This window comes from Pseudochaenichthys georgianus, chromosome 23 (genome assembly GCF_902827115.2).
Source record: "Pseudochaenichthys georgianus chromosome 23, fPseGeo1.2, whole genome shotgun sequence".
Classification (NCBI taxonomy): Eukaryota; Metazoa; Chordata; class Actinopteri; order Perciformes; family Channichthyidae; genus Pseudochaenichthys; species Pseudochaenichthys georgianus.
In genome coordinates this window covers 13,014,023-13,030,742 of record NC_047525.1, presented here as the reverse complement: position 1 = coordinate 13,030,742, position 16,720 = coordinate 13,014,023, and the positions used below count along the sequence as shown (strand labels likewise).

Below are 16,720 nucleotides of genomic sequence, written 5' to 3'. Positions count from 1 at the left end.
AAGAGGGTGGAGAAGATGGAAAATAGTTTTTTGGGATTGGAATAGGAAGATTGGATCTTGTCTTGAAAGAAAGTGCTTTTTGCCTGAGAGATCGAAGCAGAGAAAGAGGAGAGGAGAGCCTGATAGGTTTGGAGGTCGTCATGGTGTTTGGATTTCCACTATTTACCGGGGAATATCGCTGATTTCTTCAGGGTATGGTTTAAACATAATGTTTCACTAAATACTGAAGTTTTGATTAATTATCTAATGAGTGGAGCATTCCTTTAAACACTTGATATTTACAACAGGAAAAAAAAAACTTTTACCAACTGCCTCGAGGTGATACATCTACAACAGCACCAGGATTATTTATTGATGTATTTATTGATATAAAACTCACATTAAAGTTAACTTTCTGCAAGTTGAATATGTTAAACTCGCTGAAGCAGAGCAGTGAGAGAGTCTATCTGTTTTTCACGGTGGTTTGCCTATCGCTTCTCAGCTGCCTTCAAAAGGTAGCAACCTCCCATTCCTCCCCCCTCTTCTCCCCCTCCTAACACCCTTTAAGAGTGAGAGCCAGAAGCAAAGTGAGACTCCACACAGAGCTGTGGTTGTGTAATAATTAATACCTCAGGACCCTACAACCTCCTCGGAGACAACTTAACTGAGGAGTGAGGGAGGGCATCCAGGAAGGTTTGCGAATTTAGTAGAAGAAGAATAAATACCCCTCTGCATGTATCACATGTCAGATTAGCATTATAGGCGGAGGGGAAAATGATTTGGCATGAATATTGTGCTTTGAAATGTGCCTGCGCGGCTCCCTGTTCCTCCTCTGACAGCTGCCCTTGCGTGACTTTGCCGAGCTGACATGCCTCTCGCGGTCTGTTAGAAAGGAGATAAACCCACGATGGGTGGCAGAAGAAGGGGAGATGAGAAGCTTAGTGTCAGGCTCTGACGGAGCCTTGAAGCCGAGGATGGGCTCTTCATGAACATGACGGGAGGAGTGGAGTTACACGGTGACCAACCCGCTGCCTGTCGGCTCGCATCTGAAGGCTAATGAGACTCCTGACGCTGCAGCAGAGGTGTTGGTACACTATCAGGTTGCTAAGAAAAAAGGAATTCTTGCAGATGAAAAAAAACAGCTTATTTGACTTGAAAACATAATTATGTTACTAAGTCTAGCTCCGAGGTAAGTAAAGTTGTGCTTTGAACTTGACATTTTTTTATCCACAAAAATGTGGTTTAGCAAGGGGATCATTTGCAGTCAATGATCCATAACGTTTCTGACTCAACCCTGCTGTCCCCATCAGCTCAATGGAGCGTTTAAGCATCTTTCAGCTTGTTTGTTTGTGGTTTTCAGGCCCTTTTAGCACCAAAAGTCAACTATATAAAGCTTTATAAACCAACCGTACACTATCTGGTCAGCAAATACAAATGACGGACAAAATATACAATTTACCAACCTCTAAGGTGCAAAAAACTAACAGCAAATAAACCCATTTATGCAGCTTCAATCAAAGTAATACGATGGTGGCAGAAACCCTTTAAAACATATGAAATCTGATACAAATATTAAATAATTAAAAACTATTAAATGATTGTGTCAGGTGTAAAGATTAACAGTAGGTCACTGCATTGCACAGATTCATTAATATTATTTATTATGCATATATTTCACAATGCTTCAATAGTGCTACAGAATATCAATGTATAAGACAACAGAAAGTCAGTGGGTAAAAAGCTAAAATATGTGTTACTGTTGGACCACATTATGATTTTTCTCTCTAGAGACATTGAACAGAAATACATTGTTAAGATGACTGTTCACTTGAGCTGCAACATTTGAATTTTATTGATTCGTTGATGGATAAATAATTGGCGACAAATTTGATAGTTGTATAAAATCGTTCAAATTGAATCTAAATGAAAATATCGACATTTCCAAGTGAATAATTTGGTCACCAAGACATGATAAGACAACTGGTTGCTGTTACCTTGTTCAGCCCTAATCAGACTGTGATGAGACCCCTGCTTTGTTTCCCTGGGTGCCAAGCTGAAAGGTTTGGGATCACTGCTCCACCACCTTCACCAGGATGCTCTTTTGTTATCTGCAGTGCACATGGCTGCGTCAAAACTGCAGTAAGATTAGGCTCAAGGACCCGAAGAGTGCCGAGGAGCCAGCTCTCCTGTCAGGCGCTGGGCTGACAGGTGGTGACGGGTGGTGCTGACTCGCAGAGGGGCCGCAGAAGAGCCCGGCTCAAAGCTCCAGCGGGTGTCACATCAGGCCAACGTCTCCGTCTGCCACTTACTGTCACTGCTGTGCTGCCCAGGGGCATTTTGGGTGACAGGGCATGCTTTCAGCTGCGTGGAGAAAGCGGACTTGTCACCTCTGACCTCTGCTGTCACCTCTTAATGGAGGTGTCAGGTGAGAAGGAGCCCTCTGAAGCTCTTTTACAACCAACATCTGACATGCTCCTATGGAATGGTGCCACAAGTTAAACAAATAAAAGGATGGGGGGGGTCATACATCTCCGCAGGGCTCATATTATCCACCTGCTGATGCTTTATTCTGTGGCGGCGTCCTGCTGCTATCAGCCAGGATTAGCTTGCGGGTTGACTACAAAATGAGACAATTACTGTGCACAAATGGCAGAGCGAGACTGCACAGTAGCAGGTGCGTCGGCTGTCAACCATGAAATCGCTAAATTGACAAAGAGAAAACAATCAGAAAAAGGGCACCGTGACTTCATTTGTCTTCATCTGTGTCTTCTATGATGGAGCAGTGCGGCATGGGCAAATACAGATGGACGAAAAAGTTGCTAGTATAATGCCCATAATTTATTTAGCAGTATACCAGCTAAAGAGAGTGAATTCTGTGTGTGGTTTCCATAGGGGTCAGTCGACATATCAATAGTTCTGTTCCTTCCAAGCAAAATGTGGGTTATAACAAACGACTATTTATTTTCTTAATCGATTAATACTTGGCCTATAAAATGGTCCCAAAGTCCAAAGTTATGTCTTTAATTAGTTTCACCTTTACACATTAATATGTAAAAAAAGAAGGAAATTAAAGCTGGATATCTCCACAGCAGCCCCAACTTTATGGAGATATCCTTTGTTTGATTAAAACTGTTTTTTCTGCCATTTTGCGAGAAAATGACTAATTATCGTAATCTTACTGGTTGTAATATGGTCAATCAATCCGTTTGTCAACTAACTACAGTACATTAGCAATTATTGTATTCGAATAATTGAAGCTATATGCCAAACATTCCTACGTCTCAGTTTCCAGATTGTGCACACTTACTTCTTTATCTGTTTTATATCATACCAAGTCACCATTGGCTCTGACAACGTGTGATGGCCGTCTTTAGTTCCAGCTTTAAACTCTAAAGGGACATGATTTGCCATAAGTGCAACTGTTCACTTCAAATCCTTTTTTTTCCTTTTTAAAAGATACAATCTAAAAAGGAAAAGAGCAAACATCCCTATCTAAAGCAAGACACCTTGAGTGGCAGATACATGTGAGGAATCAAAAGGTTTCATCCACAAACGAGAGTATTTTTGCTACAATGATTTCTTCAGTTTGCAAATATCCATTCCGATCCAATCAGTTCAAATAACAATCTCCTCAACTTCAAATGCTATGAATTCTCTCAATGTGTGGTATAACCACAAGTAAAGAATCTCAAACAGCAACTCAACACTGGTTCTCAGCTTACATAAAAGCTCTCAAATAAAAGGAATGAAATCAAAGGTCTGTCTCAGTACAATTTGAGGGTCAGGTAGGCCTTCTGTAAATCCACAAGCTGTTCAGTTTAAGGCGGGTCATCAAATGTACCTGCCTGCTCACATTTCCTGCAGCTTCAGGGAGGAAGAGGAAGAATCAACCTGACAAAGACAGCATGGTTTATACATGAACTCCAGCATGAATTATTAAACATGAAGACAATCCCATGAACTGTGAGCAGACACCTTCTGAAACACAAACAAGACGCGGGAACACTCAGGTGAAGCGGCATGGAGGCAACTGTGAAGCAACAATTAAAACGTGTAACACGCCGAAGCATGGAGCAGCCCCACTGAGGGGTAACCAGAACAGAACAGTTGCTAATATAACACCTATCATTTAATTAGCAGTATTCCAGCTAAAGAGAGTGGATTACAGTAGTGTTCATAGGGGTTAGTCAACATATCAATAGTTCTGTTCCTTCCAAGACATTTGGGCTATAACAAACAATTATTTATTTTCTTAAATGATTAATACTTGTCAGAAAATTGAAAAACAGGCCCCAAAGTTATGTCTTTAATTGGTTTGACTTTTAACACATGAATATGTAAAGAAATAGAGGAAAGCAGGATATCACCACATTATGGAGATATCCTTTGTTTGATTAACATTTCTGGCATTTTGCGAGAAAAATGACTAATTATTGTAATATTACTGGTTCTAATATTGTCGATCAATCGGTTTGTCAACTGACTACAGTACATCAGCAACTATTTAGTTGAATAATTGTACTTTTTCAAGCTATATACGAAACATTCTCAGTTTCCAGATTGTGCACACTTACAGCCAGAACAGAAAATAATTAAAAAAAACTGCCTATGATGAACTCACCATGATGTACAGTACATCAGGAGGCAAATGTGCAGTGTAAGGACAGCATGAAAACTCATTTCAGTGTGGGGGCGACATGACTGCTTATTAAAATTCATTACTCTGACCTATAGTTGTGACGCCCCCCGTTGAGCTAATCAGTAAACATTACAGTGTGAATCATTCCCTCAAGTTTGTATTCAACATAACAAACAGATGGATAAACCGTTAAAGCCTCACTAAAGAAAAACAACACATAGCTCGCACTGTATGTACCAGCAAAGGTAAATATAAAGGTGAGAACACTACGCCTACTCAGCAATCATCATATGGTAAATAAAACCCAGGGGAAACACAAATCAATTATTTATTGAGTCAAGCATTGATTTATGCCGTCCTATCTGCATATTAAATCAAATCACTTGAATGATCCTTAAACCTTTGAGTTTGCATCCTTAATCAAAGTGAGAAAGTACAGAAAGTCACTTTAGTTGGGTGTATTGTGCCTGATCATAAGCCAGGAATCTTAGTGACCCAGTCTTATAGGCAGAAACTCCCAGAGTGCACTTCTTTTTCAACCGTGTCCGCACCATATGGCAGGCCGCCCGACTCAGTGGGAGTTAAGGTGGGAGTTTGGGACAGCCAAGGAAACGGCTGCCAGTAGATATGTGAAATGACTTCAGCGAGATGATATTCCTTTATCACAAAAAGTGAAGCGGCTGGGATGAGGATCAGCACCTCCAAATCTGAGGCCATGGTTCTCAGCAGGAAACCGATGGACTGTCCACTCCAAGTAGGGAATGAGTCCTTACCCCAAGTGAAGGAGTTCAAGTATCTCGGGGTCTTGTTCTCGCGTGAGGGATCAATGGAGCGTGAGATGGGCCGGAGAATCGGAGCAGCGGGAGCGGTACTGCAGTCGCTTTACCGCACCGTTGTGACGAAAAGGGAGCTGAGCCAGAAGGCAAAGCTCTCTGTCTACCGGGCCATTTTCGTTCCTACCCTCACCTATGGCCATGAAGGATGGGTCATGACCGAAAGAACGAGATCGCGGATACAAGCAGCCAAGATGGGTTTCCTCCGCAGGGTGGCTGGTGTCTCCCTTAGGGATAAGGTGAGAAGTTCGGTCATCAGGGAGGGACTCGGAGTTGAGCCGCTCCTCCTTCGCGTCGAAAGGAGCCAGTTGAGGTGGTTCGGGCACCTAGTTAGGATGCCACCTGGGCGCCTCCCTAGGGAGGTGTTCCAGGCACGTCCAGCTGGGAAGAGACCAAGGGGTAGACCTAGGACCAGGTGGAGGGATTATATCTCTTCGCTGGCCTGGGAGCGCCTTGGGATCCCCCAGTCAGAGCTGGTTGATGTCGCCAGGGAAAAGAAAGTTTGGGGCTCTCTGCTGGAACTGCTACCCCCGCGACCCGACCACGGATAAGCGGGATGGATGGATGGACAAAAAGTAAATATATATATTTAAAATAACCAGCTTTGTGTCAACGTGGTGAGCAAAAAGCCCCTCTTCCAGCGTCTAGTAGTATGCTCGTGACGCGAGGATCTCAAAAGTCACAGTTTCCCCGCAGCATCCTCTGCAAACCCACCTCCACCGACCGGCAGGGCTGTTGCCTAGTTACCTGGCTCTGCATTAGTGCAGTGTGGGCCAACGTGGGGACCACTTCACTACCCACATTGACTGTGTAACCGGGAGGGAGAGAAGAAGTGTGTCAAGTTGTTTTTCTTCTAACGGAGGTATATATTAAAAGCAAACAGGAGACAGGATAGGAGAAAATAGCCTGAAAACTTGTCAGTATGACATAATATGCAACTCCTGTATGAACCCATTCGCCTTGTTCCATCCTCACCGAGTTTAAAAACATTGGGTGATTGTGTGGCTTTTAATTCCATGTTACAGCTGTTTAAATGTGCTGTTTTGTATGCAAAATGTAAACCTACATACTTTACCACCTTATTTCGGTTTTGGGCTTCGATGTTCTAGTTTATAGAGACCAACTTACAGCATGCTTCCACTGCAGCCAAATGGCCCAAAATATGAGTTAGATTAGACATACTTTATTGTGTCCAATTTGGGAAATGGTTGAAATGTGGAAAATTGTTTGTTAATGCCTGTCTAAAGGGTGGTTTTGGCACATTGGGCTAGACCGTTGATCCTCAGATGAAGGGGCGTTGGGGAACAGGTTCGAAACCCGCCTCAGCCGCCAATGCGACAAATAAGATAAGATGGACCCCGTTGTGTCTTTGGGCAAGACGCTTCACCCTAATTTGCCCCTGCGGGTAATGTCCACAGTATTCACTGTTACATGTCTGATATGTGTAATATGTAATGTAAAGCGCTTTGAGCACTTGGAAAAGAACTCTAATAAATGTAATGAATTATTATTATTATTAAAGAATTGTGACGGATATGTATTCAGGGGGACATTTTACAGTTTTACAGGCATGTCTGTAGTTACGATGAGGGAAGCAAAGAGGGAACTCATAACAGTCTGAGGAGTTGAGTTTCATCAGCTGCAATAAGATAGCCGTTATTATTTAAGCCGTTATTATTGAACTGACACGTGTTTTTAACTAACTTGATGTCAATGTCATTTAGTATCTCAGAGGGGAACCAACACCGCAGTGAATAGATTTGCTTTTAATAACAACCCTGGGTAAGGACACACATAATTGTATTGGATCTAATATGTCACCTCTTGAGGCAGATTTCAATCCCACACCGTTGTTATTGAATTCTGCTGTGATTATCAGGCGTCCTGTGTTACCTCCCCTGCTGTCGGAGGCTCCCTCTTGTTTAAACAGAACCACTCACTGTGATGATTTCCACGAGCGAATGCATCTCGTCTCTATGGACTTTCTCAACATGAAATTGGTTTGAATTGCTACGAACTGGATTTCAGACGTGACACGCAGCCATCCAATGTGACCAGAGATTGATTTTAAGGTTCTTTTCAAAATAAGATTGTAACGCCTCCCGGGATGATTATCATATACATGAAAAGGTAGCTGTTATAATAATATGTCTTGTCTCCATTAGATACGTTCATCTCAGGTACGAGACAGTATGCTCTGAAATGCATTACCAATTTATTATCCTGCTCGCCCCCCCCGACTGTCAAGATTTGAATATAATGACCATACTCGATCACTAAATTCTAAAGTAATGAGTGCTATTAATATTTATTTTTTTAGCAGAAACAGGTGTAGCATGAAGAACCATTACACCAACTGTCACTGACACATTTATTCTTCTCCTAATTACTCTCAAGTAAGAGGATGAGGAAAGACGCATTAAATACTTATATTTGTCCAGATCTGTTCAGTCGAAAGATATAACAAAATGATGCAAGACGGGGTACATATGATGACAAGACATATGTCTTTTGTGATTTTTAGTTTGACAGTTATTATTAAGATGAATGTGTGATGGCAAAAGTTTGGGTAAAATGTGTTTATTTTCTTTCTTTCAAAAAGAGCTAAAAATGAGGCTAGAGCTAGCAGTAAGTTAGCTTAGCACAAAGACTGAAAGCAGGGCTGCTGCTGGATTCTGCTTTTGGCAAATAATTAGTTGACTCCTTGTTCATTTGGTGACTTAAAAATACAGTTGTATTTTTCATTTGTTTAATTTACTTTGCTGTACATTGCCATGTGTACAATTCCGTGTATTCACCTTGGTTTTATAAACATAAAGTAGCAAATATATAATGTTGGAAAGGGTTGACCACAACCACAAATAATTCAGTCTTAGACCAAGGCTTACTTGGCGAACATGGGGGAAAATGAGGCCTTTTCTCTTTGGTTTAGTTATATAGATTTGTTCAGCATGTCTCTCTGAATATGGACATTTTTGACGAGGCTCCGTCCATTCAGATCATCAAGGTTGTTTGTTAATTATTTTATTATAAATAAAAGCAGCCTCCTCTGTAGCACTGTACAGCCCTCCATTATTGTTTTTATCCACCTTTTGGTAGTCGCAAGATGAAAAGAGCTTACCACGCATTAACGCTGATTACCCATTTCATTCAATATTATTCCTAAAGAGATAGAGCTCTAATAAATGTGCTAGGGTTTTCCATTACTGAATACTCCCTGCTAGAAAGCAGAGTACTGTACACTGTCTTAATCCAGCAACTTGAGGAACCCAGGCTTACTCTTTTCATGCTATAGGTGTACTCCGATGAGGCTGTGAAATGCATGATTTGATTTGAAAGTAAGTCAGGACAGTTTAGGCTGGCTGAAAGGAACAATTGGAGATAATCTCCCTGTCACTGCAGTGCCAGCATATCATTCATTTCCAAGGCCTTGCCTTCTCTTTCTCTCTGAAGGATACTGCTGCAGCGCTTCAACAGGCTCTTGTTGTCATTAGAATCCGTGAAGACAATGTAAGGTCGGGAAATATCTCTTTCTTTTTTTGAAATTCATGGTGTCCTTTGTAACCGGGAAAATACGTTTCTTTATTTCCATCTGCAGAGTCATGACTAAGTGGAGCGTTTCCCATCACCGCCTGCTCTCCACACGTTGGACCAAAGCCTGGAGCGAAAACAAATCAACCGAAAAAAACCTTCACATAATCAAAGCGATCACTTACCGGTTTAATCCCAACCCTGATTTATACTTTATAAATATACCAGGCGATTTCATTTGATCATTGTTTATTCATGAGACCAACCTGCCTCAGACGCGGACTTCTATCATCACACAGAGAGACGCTACTGTTCTGTAAGATGTTTCAAAGGTGCCGTTGTAAACCTCAGCATCCTGCAGTGACAAAGTGAGGGAAATAATTGAACACTTAGAGTATAAGGCTCTATCACCATCCCGTTGAGCCCTAAAAAAGTATTTAGTCACAACAAATAAAGCCTAAAAAAGCCTCTTATTGCTCCAAAACACCTGCCCTATATGGCAGCAGCTATAACAAGACTTTCTAAGGATTTCACATGTTCAAAGCCTGCCAGTTCAAGGGTAAACACAAACAACTAAATAACAGCCTTGAATATTTAAAGAAAATATATCATTAATTCCATTTCATAGCTTTAATTGTTTGACTTTGAAGCAATAGCAAGGTCTACACTCAGGGTTTAAACACAGTTTTGAAATGTGTTATTACTGAAGCACAGTGTTGGGAAAGTTCACTTTCTCCATGAACTAGTTCAGTTCACAGTTCACACATTTAAAAATGAACTAGTTCAGTTCATAATTCAAAATGTTGAACTAAAGTTCATGGTTTCAAAAATGAACTAATTTATAGTTTATAGTTATTTTTTCAATACGTTGCTACGAGCTATTATTTGTCTCCTGTACGATGTTAATGGGATTTGGGTGGTAGTGGATCTGTTTTGGCTCTCTTTTTTATTCGCCACTCGCACATACCTTGAAAGGCTAGTCATGTGCTTATTCTTTCTCAATGTGCCGTTTAAGGTTTGCTGTCGACGTCGTCGATGTACGGAATTGCTTTTTCAAACCAGGCGGACACAGTTTACAGGCAAACGTTAGATTTTTTCCGTCTGAGTCAGTACTGACTTTAACGTAAAACTCTTTTAAATGCTCATACGCCGACGCCGTAGAGACTCTGAGCGAGTGCTGCTGCAGCTGCTCTCGGCTTCGTCCATACTAATTCATTCATTGATTCAATGCTCGCCGGTTCCGCGGTTCCACATTGTTTGTTGCGAGGAGTCTGATGACGTATATTTTAGTGCGACAGCCAGGGGTGACAGGGGCGTACGCGTCACAGGCAGCTTGCTGTTGCCAGATTGGGTGGTTTTCCGCATTATTTTGAAGCCTGTTTATTACGGTGTGTTTTAACTGGGTTTTCGGCTGAAAGGCATATGAAATCTGGCACACTTTTGAACGCCGTTATTATACAGTGCTGAGAATGAACGCACTTTTGAACGCCGTTATACAGCGCTGAGAATGAACGCGTTCTCAATTACGTTAATCTAGCAGAAATACAGTACGTTCAGTTCACGTTCGCCCAAAAATATGAACGCGTTCATGAACGATCGTTCATTGAACGCGTTCAGGTACATCACTGCTGAAGCAACAGGATGTGCCGTATATATTTAATTGTTCACCTTGTTGATGTTACCAAAGGATGTTACAAGACCTGTGGTAAACAACATCATTTTTATGACTCACAAGCTATTATTATAACAATAAGTTAGGAATATTTGTTGCCCTTTGAGTTTAATATTCAATCTTTTTTTGTTTGTTTGTTTTCTAATATATATCTGGAGCTCCCTCAACAATATCCACAATTATTATTATTTTTTCCATGGCTATGAGCAGCTCAGTGTATTGCATTGTGGGAGCAGATGAACAATCGACTATATTTAGTATGCATGCTGGCGTTAAGTGTACCTAATTGTTAATTGTCTATAGGCTAAAAACCTGCTTAGAATTACTCTGAAGTATTCAGACTGTATACTAAGATATTTACACATGTGAAAAGATTAACCAACATTAAATATGTTTGAAATGTTAAATAAAAGCCCCATTGTTATTTGACGTAACTAGACTTCCCATAGTGGTGTATGCCAGACAGAAGGCTCTTTCCAGCCTTCAACACACTCTACTAAAATTGTCCCTGTGATGACTCCTGATAGCGTCTTATAAGATGAAATAGAAAGGGGCTGGGGGGGCACTGTGCTCTGAGCAGACTATAGCTGCAAGGCTAACGGATGCTGGTGAAACTAATGAAGCGGATTCAAAGACAACATTAAGACTATAGAGCAGCGCATGCTTAGGAAGTTGTTGTGAGTCTATCTGCAAGATCCCTCAGAAAAAGTGAAAACAAGAATGCAGCTCCGAGCTGTTGGAAGGACAACACGCACTGCCCACTGAGGGAATCTCTGCTACCAATTAAAAGAGAGATGCAATCAGGCTTGACACTTGAGAATAACACCGTGAAGCTTTTGTGTTGTCAGCTGCTTTGTGTATTTATCACAAACACCATTTTCACGACAGAGAAACCTCCAATTTAGCCCTGAAACCACCGCATACACAACACATCCATGAGAGCATCATCCCTGTATACACTGTGTTTTTCTTCAAGTGCACTGGGAGAGTCTAGCTTATGTAACACTTCCCAATTAGGGAGCTGGGTCAGCTGGAGGAGCGTATACTCTCCTCTCAGGGCGCGGCCACTCCTCTGCCCTTCTCCCACTCGGAGCACTTTGGGAGTTGAATGTGAACGAGTCAAACCTCGAGCCACAGCAGAGGAAAGGAAGCCTGATCCCGCCTGACCTCATGCACTGCGTTAGCATACCATATACAGAAATATATCCATACATATAGAAAACCGAGGATGTGGCTTTTGGAGAAGGGAAAAAGGGGTCAGCAGGAGTCAGCAGCAACTTAATGTATGTTTCTTTTTTCAAAGCGTTCTGTGGATGTGCAGCTCTAACTACAGATGTTGTCCAAGGCTCATGTGAACACCACACACTGTACACACTAACAAGCAGCTTGTCTTAGCCAACATTTGTAACTGAAGCCAGTACAACATGTTTTACATAGTATTTCAAGGAAGAAATGCAAAACAATCCCTAGTTCCAGCCATGGGTACTTAATCATTGGCTTGCATTATACACTGAACAAAAATATAAATGCAACACTTTTGTTTTTGCTCCCATTTTTCATGAGATGAACTCAAAGATCTAAAACATTTTCTATATACACAAAATAACCATTTCTCTCAAATATTGTTCACAAATCTGAAAAAATCTGTGATAGTGAGCACTTCTCCTTTGCCGAGATAATCCATCCCACCTCACAGGTGTGGCATATCAAGATGCTGATTAGACAGCATGATTATTGCACAGGTGTGCCTTAGGCTGGCCACAATAAAAGGCCACTCTGAAACGTGCAGTTTTGCTTTATTGGGGGGGGTCTGGGGGGGTCCGAAAACCAGTCAGTATCTGGTGTGACCACCATTTGCCTCACGCAGTGCAACACATCTCCTTCGCATAGAGTTGATCAGGTTGTTGATTGTGGCCTGTGGAATGTTGGTCCACTCCTCTTCAATGGCTGTGCGAAGTTGCTGGATATTGGCAGGAACTGGAACACGCTGTCGTATACGCCGATCCAGAGCATCCCAAACATGCTCAATGGGTGACATGTCCGGTGAGTATGCTGGCCATGCAAGAACTGGGATGTTTTCAGCCTCCAGGAATTGTGTACAGATCCTTGCAACATGGGGCCGTGCATTCTCATGCTGCAACATGAGGTGATGGTCGTGGATGAATGGCACAATAATGGGCCTCAGGATCTCATCACGGTATCTCTGTGCATTCACAATGACATCAATAAAATGCACCTGTGTTCGTCGTCCATAACATACGCCTGCCCATACCATAACCCCACCACCACCATGGGCCACTCCATTCACAACATTGACATCAGAAAACCGCTCACCCACACGACGCCACACACGCTGTCTGCCATCTGCCCTGAACAGTGAAAACCGGGATTCATCCGTGAAGAGAACACCTCTCCAACGTGCCAGACGCCATCAAATGTGAGCATTTGCCCACTCAAGTCGGTTACGGCGACGAACCGGAGTCAGGTCGAGACCCCGATGAGGACGACGAGCATGCAGATGAGCTTCCCTGAGACGGTTTCTGACAGTTTGTGCAGAAATGCTTTGGTTATGCAAACCGATTGTTGCAGCAGCTGTCCGAGTGGCTGGTCTCAGACGATCTTGGAGGTATACATGCTGGATGTGGAGGTCCTGGGCTGGTGTGGTTACACGTGGTCTGCGGTTGTGAGGCCGGTTGGATGTACTGCCAAATTCTCTGAAACGCCTTTGGAGACGGCTTATGGTAGAGAAATGAACATTCAATTCACGGGCAACAGTTCTGGTGGACATTCCTGCTCTCAGCATGCCAATTGCACGCTCCCTCAAAACTTGCGACATCTGTGGCATTGTGCTTTGTGATAAAACTGAACGTTTCAGAGTGGCCTTTTATTGTGGCCAGCCTAAGGCACACCTGTGCAATAATCATGCTGTCTAATCAGCATCTTGATATGCCACACCTGTGAGGTGGGATGATTATCTCGGCAAAGGAGAAGTGCTCACTATCACAGATTTTTTCAGATTTGTGAACAATATTTGAGAGAAATGGTTATTTTGTGTATATAGAAAATGTTTTAGATCTTTGAGTTCATCTCATGAAAAATGGGAGCAAAAACAAAAGTGTTGCATTTATATTTTTGTTCAGTGTAACTTACAATTCCATTGGGTTTCTTTGGGTATAGCAGTTTATTAGTGCCAAATATCATCTAGTCCAGCTTCTAAAAAGTCATATTTTTCTGCTTTTCTCTGTTGTATATCATTATGATATAAATATCATTTCATATTGGACTGTTGGTCTAAAACCATATTGAAGACGCCACTTTGGGCTTCAAGAAACTTGGATGGGTATTTACAATTTCTGACATTGATAGATCAAACGATTCATCACAGATAATAATCAGCAGGTTCATTGAAAGATAAAATGGCACTAAGAGAGCACAAACCAACGGCAAGGCCAACAGTGATGCTTCTCTGATAGCTTTATTGCCCAAGCAGGGAATGTGTTTGTCTGACTTCAGTGTGTTTGTGATATTTTGTATTTAAGGGCAATAAGCGTTTTAACAAAAGGTTGATATGTGTTTCTTTGTTGTTTTGACTTGAGGGGAGGGTTCATGTGAAATTTCCCGTGAAAAAAATCTTTCAGACTATTCCAACACCACAAAAAATGCAACCATACGCCATATCTTGCAGAGTTAATGGAAGTGAAACATAGTTCATGTATCCACAGCGATATTCAGATTCTTTCCAAAGTTGTATGTGTTCTTTCTTGATGCATACTCTACCCTTAAAAACCAAATGTCATTCATATTGGGCCAGTCATATTTCCCTTATCCTACTGACAGACAACCGAAATAACATACAGTCAAACTGAGACAAATCTGTAACCACCTTGGCGGGAGAAATAACCGTTGAATGCGGAAGAAGCTTTTGTTTTAGATACTCGAAAATATCACCAATTATAGCAGATGCCAAAAAAAGATCCTCCCTCGCCAAAGACACACAGTCCCTACTGCATTTTGAGTTGTTTTTCTTATTGAGGTCAGAGAGCCTCCGTGAGAATGAAGAAGCTCCTTAAAAGTTGCTGTAGGCTGCCCGTGAGATTAATACACTGCCAGTGCCTTCTCAAAAACACGTAGTAAATTCCCCAGCATTGCCGGGGAAAGCTGCAGACAGGTAACTCCTTTAATGAGACACAGATTTCTTCGGAAATAAATCCTTAACTGTGGCCATATAAGAGCTTCTCATTTGCAATAAGGTGTTGAAGTGTCTCACCACCCCCTGCTGTGCGACACGCTCCTGCTGTTTCAGGTGAGACACAAAGTTCCCTGAAGTCTTCCAGAGATGATGAAATGATGCAACTCTCTGTTATGTGGCTGAAAGCTCAAAGCAGGAAATGATAACAAATAGTGTGAGACCATTAGCTTTCCTGGAGCATAAATATTTCACTTTGAAAGTTTTACATCTTACCCTCCTATCCCGAATCCACCGCTGTTACTGATCTGACCCGACATACCCTGGAAGGGTGGAGGCTTTACATAACACCCCCTCTCCCTGCAAAACACACAGGCTAGGGCTGCTCAATTAATCGTATTTTAATCGTATTTTAATCGCGATTACAGCTTGCAACGATTACGAAAACAACGTAATCGAAATAAAACGATTGTTTTTTTATTATTACTTTTTTTTTTTTGGTTTTTCAGTTGAATTATACTTTCAGGGTAATCAACTGTTAAAAACATACTGTTTACATTTTTTTTAAAGTCAATGAATAATTGCATTTAATAATCGCAATTACAATTATTGACCCAAATAATCGAGATTATGATTTTTGCCATAATTGAGCAGCCCTAACACACACTGAAACGAGAGAGCAAATGTGCCACAGCTGGCCCAAAAAAAAGTCCCTCAAATAACCCAGGGGTTAATTATTAATTAATCAGGGGAGTAAGGAGAAGGAGACATCTTCAAGCTGTTCTCTAAAGCATTTCCCTGACAAAGGTATTTTTATGTAAACCAATCCACGAGGGTGTTTCTTGTAAATCCGTCCACATTAGAGAGATCACACAGTCAGGAGGAGATATTGTTTTTCAGATACAGATCTCTCCCTCCGGGGAGGGAATTCTGAGGATAAAAGAAAAGCGGTGGGCTGTTCTCTCCTTTCCTCCTCAATGTTCCACTGAACGTGTTTTAATTCTTTAAATGCTTTACTAATCCAATTTGTTGGCAGCGTGAACCTTAATGAATAAAAGGACCTCAAGGAAGCCTGTATGTTAGACCCTCCAGAAAAACGCGATTATGCGATCGCATAATCTACCGCATAATCAGCAAAATGGCACATATTTATTAAAAGGGCGCATAATCCCCGCATTTGTTCACACAAAGTTGAGGGGAAAAAAAGTTAACTCGTCTTGATGTGAAGTAGTAATGATGATGATGATGATGATGATGATGATGTGACGTCATCAGCTCGCGCATCACAGAAGGTAAACAACACCGTAGAGTGAACGTGTGGAACTCACACGAGAGAGAAAACACCAAGATGAAAAAATCTAATCCATCTCATTTACCGACGAACATTTCTGCTAAAGACCGGGCAAAGCAGTACCCCGATGTCTTGCACGAAAGTGGGGGGAAACTATTCTGCACCCGGTGTAACTGTGTGTTGGAGCATCGACGGTGACGACCCACTTTGATTCATTCAAACATTCGAAAATGCTTTCTGCTGCTGCGGACAAGAAAGCCAAACAACTCACGTTCACCGAGGCATCAACCTCCAAAACCCTTTCGAGGGCTACAAGAAACGAGGTGAGAAGCCTACAAGATTGAAGCTGGTCAGATAACGAACGAGTAAATGAAAACAGAATGAGGCGGAGAAGTGTGTGTGTGTGTGTGTGTGTGTGTGTGTGTGTGTGTGTGTGTGTGTGTGTGTGTGTGTGTGTGTGTGTGTGTGTGTTTAAAATAGCCCAATTAATTTTACGATAAATAAACATTGAATGTGTTTAATTGAATAGTAAATGGGTTTAACGTTAGTGGCAGGTTGTGTGTGAGAGAGAATAAATAAGACAGCCCAA

General features: G+C 41.7%; 2 protein-coding genes across 4 annotated transcripts in view; both read right to left on the bottom strand.

The window, feature by feature from the left end:
* btbd11a (BTB (POZ) domain containing 11a) overlaps positions 1-16,720 on the bottom strand; it is a 188,718-nt gene that overhangs the window by 80,414 nt on the left and 91,584 nt on the right. The window lies entirely within an intron of this gene.
* The window catches only part of LOC139433008 (uncharacterized), a 53,392-nt gene that overhangs the window by 7,448 nt on the left and 29,224 nt on the right, over positions 1-16,720 (bottom strand). The gene's annotated exons all lie outside the window — the stretch shown is intronic.